The following is an 8,825-nucleotide window of genomic DNA, read 5'->3' as shown; positions in this document are numbered from 1 at the left end:
AAGATATAACAAACACCAGTTGACTTTAACATTTTGCCTTATGATATCTCAACATCGTGACTACTTTACTTTTTTTTTTTTTTTTTTTTTTTTGCTGCTACATTGTGATACACTGTGTACATTTTTGCCTCTGAACACTGTCTATGTTTTTGATATATTACGTTTTCTGTCATGCTATGCTGTATGCTCAAATATATCACTAGAAACTAGCTTTTATTTAATGGGTATATGATTTAAATGCAAGACATTAATCATTGTTCATCATTTTCAGAAAGCAATAACGTGTCAAAGAAATAAATTAAACAAACCACAGTGGATTACTATGAAATGGGAATTTCCCCTTCGGAATGAACGGAAGAAGATGCAATACCTCGTCACGAAGAGTAAATGGATCAGAATTAACAAACATTAACAAGAATATACTATACACATCGTACATATATATTTAATACACATTTCATTACCTGTTAATTCGAAGTTCACTACTTTTCAGCATAATATGCGTTTCTTCTTTCAGTTTAATAATCCATTTTGTATTTTGCAGGAGAAATTATTCATGAAATTAATGTGCTATAAGCAGTTGGTCATTACCGTTGCATTTTTTCCCATTTGTGTGTCATTTATGAATGTGATCACATATACTTTACTTGTTTCATAACCTTGCTACAGCTGACTCATGACGAATGACGTTACACATCTTCATTTACAGCAATAACTCAAATACAAATATTTTTATGCCCCAGTAATTAATTATCGATCCCAACGCAATGCAATGCTAGCACAAAAAAACATGTATTACCAGTCCCAAATAATGCTACCAGTTTAAGAGAATTCTGAGTAATACTGAATAATGTTTTCTAGTCACAGACCTTGAATAATAGTTACAGTATGTTACATTTTCAATATGTCCTATGTCACTTGAATGATGAGTTCTGCGTAATGTTTTCTAACCACAGACCTTGAGTAATAGTTACAGTGTGTTACATTTTAAATATGTCCTATGTCACTATCATTCATGATCAGTTCTGAGTAATACTGAATGATGCTTTGTAATAATGCATAAATGCTATGCCAATAATTTCTGTAAATAATATTTTTCTTATACTCTATAAATCCTATGCCAATAATTGACTCTCATTTTGAATGATAACTTCTGAATAATACTGAATAAGGTTTTATAAAAATGTAAGAATACCTTGTAACTGGCCAATGAGTGCCAATAATTATTTTAAATATGTCGTATGTCACTTGAATGATGAAAAATGTTTTGTATTATTCAATACTTGCTATATGTTTAGTAACTGGCCAAAGATTGCCAATAATTGTTTTAAATATGTCGTATGTCACTTGAATGATGAAAAATGTTTTGTATTATTCAATACTTGTTATATGTTTTGTAACTGGCCAATGAGTGCCAATGATTACTATAACTAAGTGAATTATGTTAATACTATGCCATTCATTAGCTCCTGTTTTGAATGATGACTTCTGATGGTTTGTAACTGGCCAATGAGTGCCAATGATTACTATAACTAAGTGAATTATGTTAATACTATGCCATTCATTAGCTACTGTTTTGAATTATGACTTCTGATGGTTTGTAACTGGTCAGTGAGTGCCAATGTTCTCTGTAAACAGATTACTTATGAACATTATTCTGTAAAACTTCATACATGGTACAGAAATGTTCAGTAACTGGGCGATGAGTGCCACCAATTACTCAAATCAGTTGTTAGACCAGTGTAATTCTCAATGAAGACTAGTATGTGACTTAATGTCCTTCACCTTCTGACCTAATTACCAGAAATTACTGCAATATCCGTTTCTATTGTCTATCCTCATGAGCATGGAGCACTATATTTGGTTTTTGCACTAATTCTATGTTGGTGTACCTTACAAGAACGTGGTGTTGACACGACACGCTGTCCACCACCTTGAGCGATGGAGATGTTATTATGGTCCCACTGTTTGGTGTACCTAATGTACTACCAAAATGATAACATGGAATATTACTACGACATTTCAGTGTCTTGGCTACACTGATTAATACTTCAAGGAAAAGAACTTCAGATTGTCTCACTTGGTGTTGTGCTTCTGTAGAAAGATATGGACTCTCAGTGCAGCTGCGTGCAACCTAAAGTGCTACAACCATGATGCAATCCTTCCCTTTCCTATCCTAGTTCTTGTAAAATAGTAAAAAAAGTATATCAGTGTGTGTGCACCTTTGTCATTTTGTTAACATGATTTGTATTCATTGCCTATACATTTGTGATTTCCTGATATGTTCAATACTACAGTGCGTGTGCACTTTATGTCATTTGTTAATATGATTTGTACTCATTCCGTGTACATTTTGTGATTTGCTGATATGGCTCTGAGCACTATGGGACTTAACTTCTAAGGTCATCAGTCCCCTAGAACTTAGAACTACTTAAACCTAACTAACCTAAGGACTTCACACACATCCATGCCCGAGGCAGGATTCGAACCTGCGACCGTAGCGGCCACGCGGTTCCAGACTGTAGCGCCTTTAACCGCTTGGCCACACCGGCCGGCTTGCTGTTATGTTCTGAACTACAGTGCGTGTGCACTTTTGTCATTTGTTAATATGATTTGTACTCGTTGTGAATACATTTTGTCATTGCTTGATATGTTCTGTACTCAGTGCATGTGCACTATATTTTATTTCATGTTCTGCACTTATATATATGTATATATTCTGTGATTGTAAATTTAGTTAATTAAGAAAAATTTGTTGCTCATGGCAAGTCCAATTGACTCACCATCGCTAGGAAATTTCCCCCCCCCCCCCAGTGGAGGGTTATGTAAGACGTATGCGTTGCCGGCGATGGGCGATGCATGGCAGAGTCTCTGACCAGAGAGTAGTATGTAGTTAGTTGTTGCTTGTCGCTAGTGGGCATTAGTCTTCAGTCCGTGCTAGTAAGCAGTTGTCTGCAGTAGTCTTGAGTAGTCTGCAGTAGTCGACAGCAGTCGGCGCGTGCTTGCGCGTGTCTGCAGTCTGCTCTGGTCGGGACTTTGGAGGATGAGTATTATTGTAGAAGGTAAAGAAGCAGACTTGCGCATATCTAGTAATGTATATTAACTGTCATTCATTTCTTTTTTTAAAAAAAAGCCTCAATAATAATTTTTATAATATAAAGTAATTTTTTAAAGAAAAGCATTCATTTCAATTTAAAGAATATTTCCAATGCATGATCATTCCTTCCAAGAATCAGAAAAAAAAATATACGCCAGCGTTACACGAAGCTGTGCCGAAAAATTTCTACATAAGAGCAGATATATTCGCAGTTTTTATTGAGGTAAGAATTTTTCCTGTTTTTTTATTCAGAATACAGGGCCGAGGCGCAGGGCTGCTGTCGTCATAAAATTTACCAGGTTACTGAATTTTCTTATTATTTCCGGATTTAGGAATTGAATTTTATGGTTACATTAAATGTGAATGCATTTCTGCACGGAGGCTATAAATAGGAGCCAATTTTGATCAGAGGTTACATTAAAAATCAATTTTGTTCAGAGGTTACAACATTTAAAATTCATTTAATTATTATTTTTGTGGGGAGTTAACACTTGGTTCATATTATAAATAAAATTTCTGCGGGGAGGTTACAACCATGCACCACGTTTTTTGACATACCTGAATTTTTTCTGCTCCTCATCTTAAAAAATACTTGAATGTGCAGTGTCTGCGCGAAATGGTCTCCTCAGTTTCCCTATCTTTGATGTCTACTATTTCAATGCCCGACGAAGCCAAAAGTCTGGTTTGTACATTATAGTCTAAAGCGTAGAATTCTTGAAACAGCTCTGTGTTGTCCCCTATTTTTAGTGTTTTACACCGGTATCGACATTTGCAGGTAGCAATCTATAAAGGGAGCACGACGTAATGATAAGTATAGTTGACCACTTTAACGCCAAAGGTAAAGGCTATGACTTTGCATTACAATATAATGTTTGCGAATAAGGTATGGAATCTTCCATTTCACAGTTATATTGTGTTGGATTGACATACAACATTTATGTATCCAGCTGTTCAGCAGGTACTGGTTTGCTATTGTGGGCCAAATATGGTTGCCCCGAATTCCGTTTGTGTTTCTTCACAATCCTCTTTCATTTACTATACTTAATTTTCCGTTTCCGGCCCCTTTTTATATCTTCGCACATGCTCTGACTTAACGTCACACAACGTTCCTGCTCCATGTTTACAACGTTTCTGCATCCGAGCGCCTCGCGACGAATGGGAAACAAACGAAAAATGGCGCTTAATGTACATGTTTGCCAACATTACTTCATACAAGCCTTACTCTTGGCACATACAACGTTTATACGTGACAAACCTTAGAAAAGTGAGGGTTACAACGTTTTTCCCGGCAGGTATTCAATCGTTGTCTTGTTTTTCATTCATTCTACAGTTTGAGATTTTCATTAAGTTGTAGCAATACTGCCATAACTTGATCCATTCCAAAATTAGCGACTCTATTCTCTGTGCTGTGTGATGGTGTATCTGCATTTGTCACGTTTTGCATAACCATTTGGTCATTGTCTGATTCTTGAAAAGGTTTGCTAATTGGATGTGCACTGTTGGTCATTACATCGGAATCAAATAAATCTGACGTATTTTGAGTACATTGTTCATTTTCGTCAGAAGCATTTATATGTTCACTGTGTAAATTTTGCAAATCAGGTGTACCAAACTGGGTAGCGTTCATTGTAGCGGAACGAGCCCCGTCATCAATTATCGTTAAATTTACTGTGGACATAATTGCATTTGTTTGATCATCATTTAGATTAGAATCATTACTGGTGGTCGGCACGCACTGATTACCTGTGATTGGAGGATTAGCAGTATGACTCTGAGTGTCGCTAGTATTATCAGTCAAATTATTCAAGTCGGCTTTTCGCTCATTACGCATCGCGATGTACTGTTAGCAGTTTTTCGCGGCATTTTCACAGCTCAAAGGTAGGCACAAAATCAGACAAAGCACAGCAGAAATGGAACAAATACAACAACAACAAAGAGCAATAAATTGCCTATGATCTGTGAAAGAAGGAGTGAAAAATTAGTAAATGCGTTGCGCCAGATGCAAACTACATTTAACATTAGGTAAATAAGAGCAGATATATAGCTAACTACTTCACAGAAATTCACAAAAAAATACTATCCTGGCCGGCTGTCGGCAAGTGTAACCTCTCAACAGTTTAATTCCGTAACCTCGGAATAAAACTGGGTGACTAACCTCTCAATAAAATTGTGACTCATATACAACCTTTCAATAATTAACTGACGGTGAATCTAAACTGGTAAATCCCGATGTCAGCAGTGCTGCGCCATGGCCCTGAAAAGTCATTCTGAATAAACTGAAAATTCTTACCTCAATTATGTCGCCGGATAACGCGTATATATCTGCTCCTATACGAAATTTTTCTGTCACAGCCCAGTGCAATGCTGGCCGCTAGATTTGTCATGTATTAAAAGGAACAACTGATTTTTCTTTACGATAATCCGGATGACCATGGATAGGAGAAATTAGTAAATTTTTAAATTCTGATGAATGATTGTCAAAAGTTAATTTTATAAGAAAGATTATTATTAAAAGATTCTTTTTAAAAACATTTACATGGGGCTTGATATAGCAATAGTACAAAATCAGTTGTTACAAAGCACCTATGCGCGCGGCTATAAATAGTAATTTTTGGTTTTACCTTATACTACATCGCTCAGGCACCGCCATCGCTCTCCGTGACCGGAACTGCAACTCCATACGAGATACAACTGCTCTCTGTGAGCTGTACAACTGGACAACTGCTCTCTAAGAGCGACCTGACCCAACCGCCCGACTGCGAGCTGCTACTACTGCTGCTGCTGCCGACACTGCTCCCTGGTGTGAGATTCTATTGTAGCCTACATATCGCAGGCAGCGCGTGAGCATTCCACCGAAGTTACATCTGCTCGAGTGCGCCAGCAATAAATTCCTTAGTCATGGACCTCTTACATGCGTAGGGTAATTTTACACGCTAAGAAGGATATCCGATGAAGTTGAAACTGTGACGAAAGCTTTCTAAAAATGTAAAATTCGCATTGTGCTAACTCATACTCGTATTAGTCGCCATGTAACAACGTATCACGCTTGCATGTTACCTTTCTTATACTATATTATTTTATAACGTTAATTGAATTCCCTTTCAGTATTTGACGGAACGTAATAGAAATTACAAGAGGAAACACTGTCTTTACGTTCTGCAATTGTTTCAGTGTGTCACGTGTCAGGTTCCTTGCTGAACCTCAGGAGACATGCGACGGCGGCATCGCCAAATGAAAGATCTATGCGACGGGCAGTAAACATTACATGATTCAAAGCTATGGCGTTTAAAATACCGAAGGTTGCCTTCAGTGCAGATTTTGGGCAAATATTAAATAGTATGTCTAAATTACTGGATATTACTGTCGGAATTTTCTCGTTGTCTCATTTACGGGTGATGTTAAGTTACTTTGTAAAAGAAGTAGTACTCGCATTGATGTTCATTACTAAACTCTTTTCATTAACTCGGAGCTTACAGTCTCTTTCACACAAGGTGGAAGAAGTTTAATATTAACTTCCACGTTCCGTGTCTGCCTTTTACTCGTAGACTAGAGTGCAGATTCCTTCATTTGTTTCCCCTGAGACCTCAGGTAAAATAGGGACCAGCGGTCAAACAAAATACTGATGACAGAACTAAAGAGAACTTCTGCAGCAATTCCCGTAGGAACTGTAACTTTTAACTCGCCACCTGTGACAATTCAACTGTTGTAGAACTCCCACAGAGCACAGAGAATAAACAGTGCTACCAAAATGAACTGGTCGCTAATGCTTGGAATATTAAATCACACCTTATAAAGCACCAATCGTTCATTGTTGTAAATACAGCCCAGTTCGTTCTCGTCGCATCGGTTTTTCAGGTGTCGGACTTCGTTGTAGCTATAGTGCGAGTCAGATTAAACACTATAGCATCCGCTTGCTTAAAGCAAATTCGTACGAAGGCTGGGATTCGAGTCCGGGTCTGCTGCTCACTAGCCAGATGCGCCAACCACTACGCCTCCCTGGCACTGTGGCTGTCCACGCCTCCTTCCTCAAACCAAATTCCCATTCACGCCTCACCCCACAAAAACTCGAACAGCGCTTCAGATGCCCCTGCGAGATTTTCCATTCTTCTCGAATTCGTGCCAGTATTTTGTACCATGACTTATTAAACTGATGTTTCGGTAATACGCACACACACACACATACATACACACACACACACACACACACACACACACACACACACACACACAAATACGCACACACACATACGCTTGTCAGCACGTGTGTTATTTAGAATACAAATTATTCTTCAAGTCTGGGGATTTTTTGCCAGATACATATTTGCATAGCAGGTAAATAATTTTTAAAGGTTTACATCTTGATTTCAGCGCTCAGAATTATGTTCTGTGATTACAATTTCGGCATGAAACCATTTTAATCGTCTCTGTTTATACACTCCTGGAAATTGAAATAAGAACACCGCGAATTCATTGTCCCAGGAAGGGGAAACTTTATTGACACATTCCTTGGGTCAGATACATCACATGATCACACTGACAGACCCACAGGCACATAGACACAGGCAACAGAGCATGCACAGTGTCGGCACTAGTACAGTGTATATCCACCTTTCGCAGCAATGCAGGCTGCTATTCTCCCATGGAGACGATCGTAGAGATGCTGGATGTAGTCCTGTGGAACGGCTTGCCATGCCATTTCCACCTGGCGCCTCAGTTGGACCAGCGTTCGTGCTGGACGTGCAGACCGCGTGAGACGACGCTTCATCCAGTCCCAAACATGCTCAATGGGGGACAGATCCGGAGATCTTGCTGGCCCCGGTAGATGACTTACCCCAGGAGCAACAGTGTCCCTAATTTGCTGGGAAGTGGCGGTGCGGTTCCCTACGGCACTGCGTAGGATCCTACGGTCTTGGCGTGCATCCGTGCGTCGCTGCGGTCCGGTCCCAGGTCGACGGGCACGTGCACCTTCCGCCGACCACTGGCGACAACATCGATGTACTGTGGAGACCTCACGCCCCACGTGTTGAGCAATTCGGCGGTACGTCCACCCGGCCTCCCGCATGCCCACTATACGCCCTCGCTCAAAGTCCGTCAACTGCACATACGGTTCACGTCCACGCTGTCGCGGCATGCTACCAGTGTTAAAGACTGCGATGGAGCTCCGTATGCCACGGCAAACTGGCTGACACTGACGGCGGCGGTGCACAAATGCTGCGCAGCTAGCGCCATTCGACGGCCAACACCGCGGTTCCTGGTGTGTCCGCTGTGCCGTGCGTGTGATCATTGCTTGTACAGCCCTCTCGCAGTGTCCGGAGCAAGTATGGTGGGTCTGACACACCGGTGTCAATGTGTTCTTTTTTCCATTTCCAGGAGTGTATAATAATACTGTCCAATGTAATAATACTAGAACCCAATATCTTTACACGCACTCATCCATGAAACCCCTCCACAGAATATTGAAACGAAAAGTCAAATCATCTGTCATCAAAATTTTCAACCACTCGCTAACAGCTAGTACACCCACCCCCCTCCCGCCACCCCATCCCCCCCTCCCAAAAAAAAACTCGTCGTCTCTATCCGCCTCTCTTTCTCACTCATACACACACGGTATAAACATCATAAATAGAAGTTAGTCTCGAACATATACTTCGTTTGGTTGGCAACAAATAGGTAAACATGCCAAAGAAGATAAAACACGTAACGGAGTCGCAATATTTACTTTGTGTAA

Source organism: Schistocerca serialis, unplaced genomic scaffold (assembly GCF_023864345.2).
Source record: "Schistocerca serialis cubense isolate TAMUIC-IGC-003099 unplaced genomic scaffold, iqSchSeri2.2 HiC_scaffold_1353, whole genome shotgun sequence".
NCBI lineage: Eukaryota > Metazoa > Arthropoda > Insecta > Orthoptera > Acrididae > Schistocerca > Schistocerca serialis.
The sequence above is the reverse complement of the archived record's forward strand: the minus strand, read 5'-3'. Positions refer to the sequence as shown.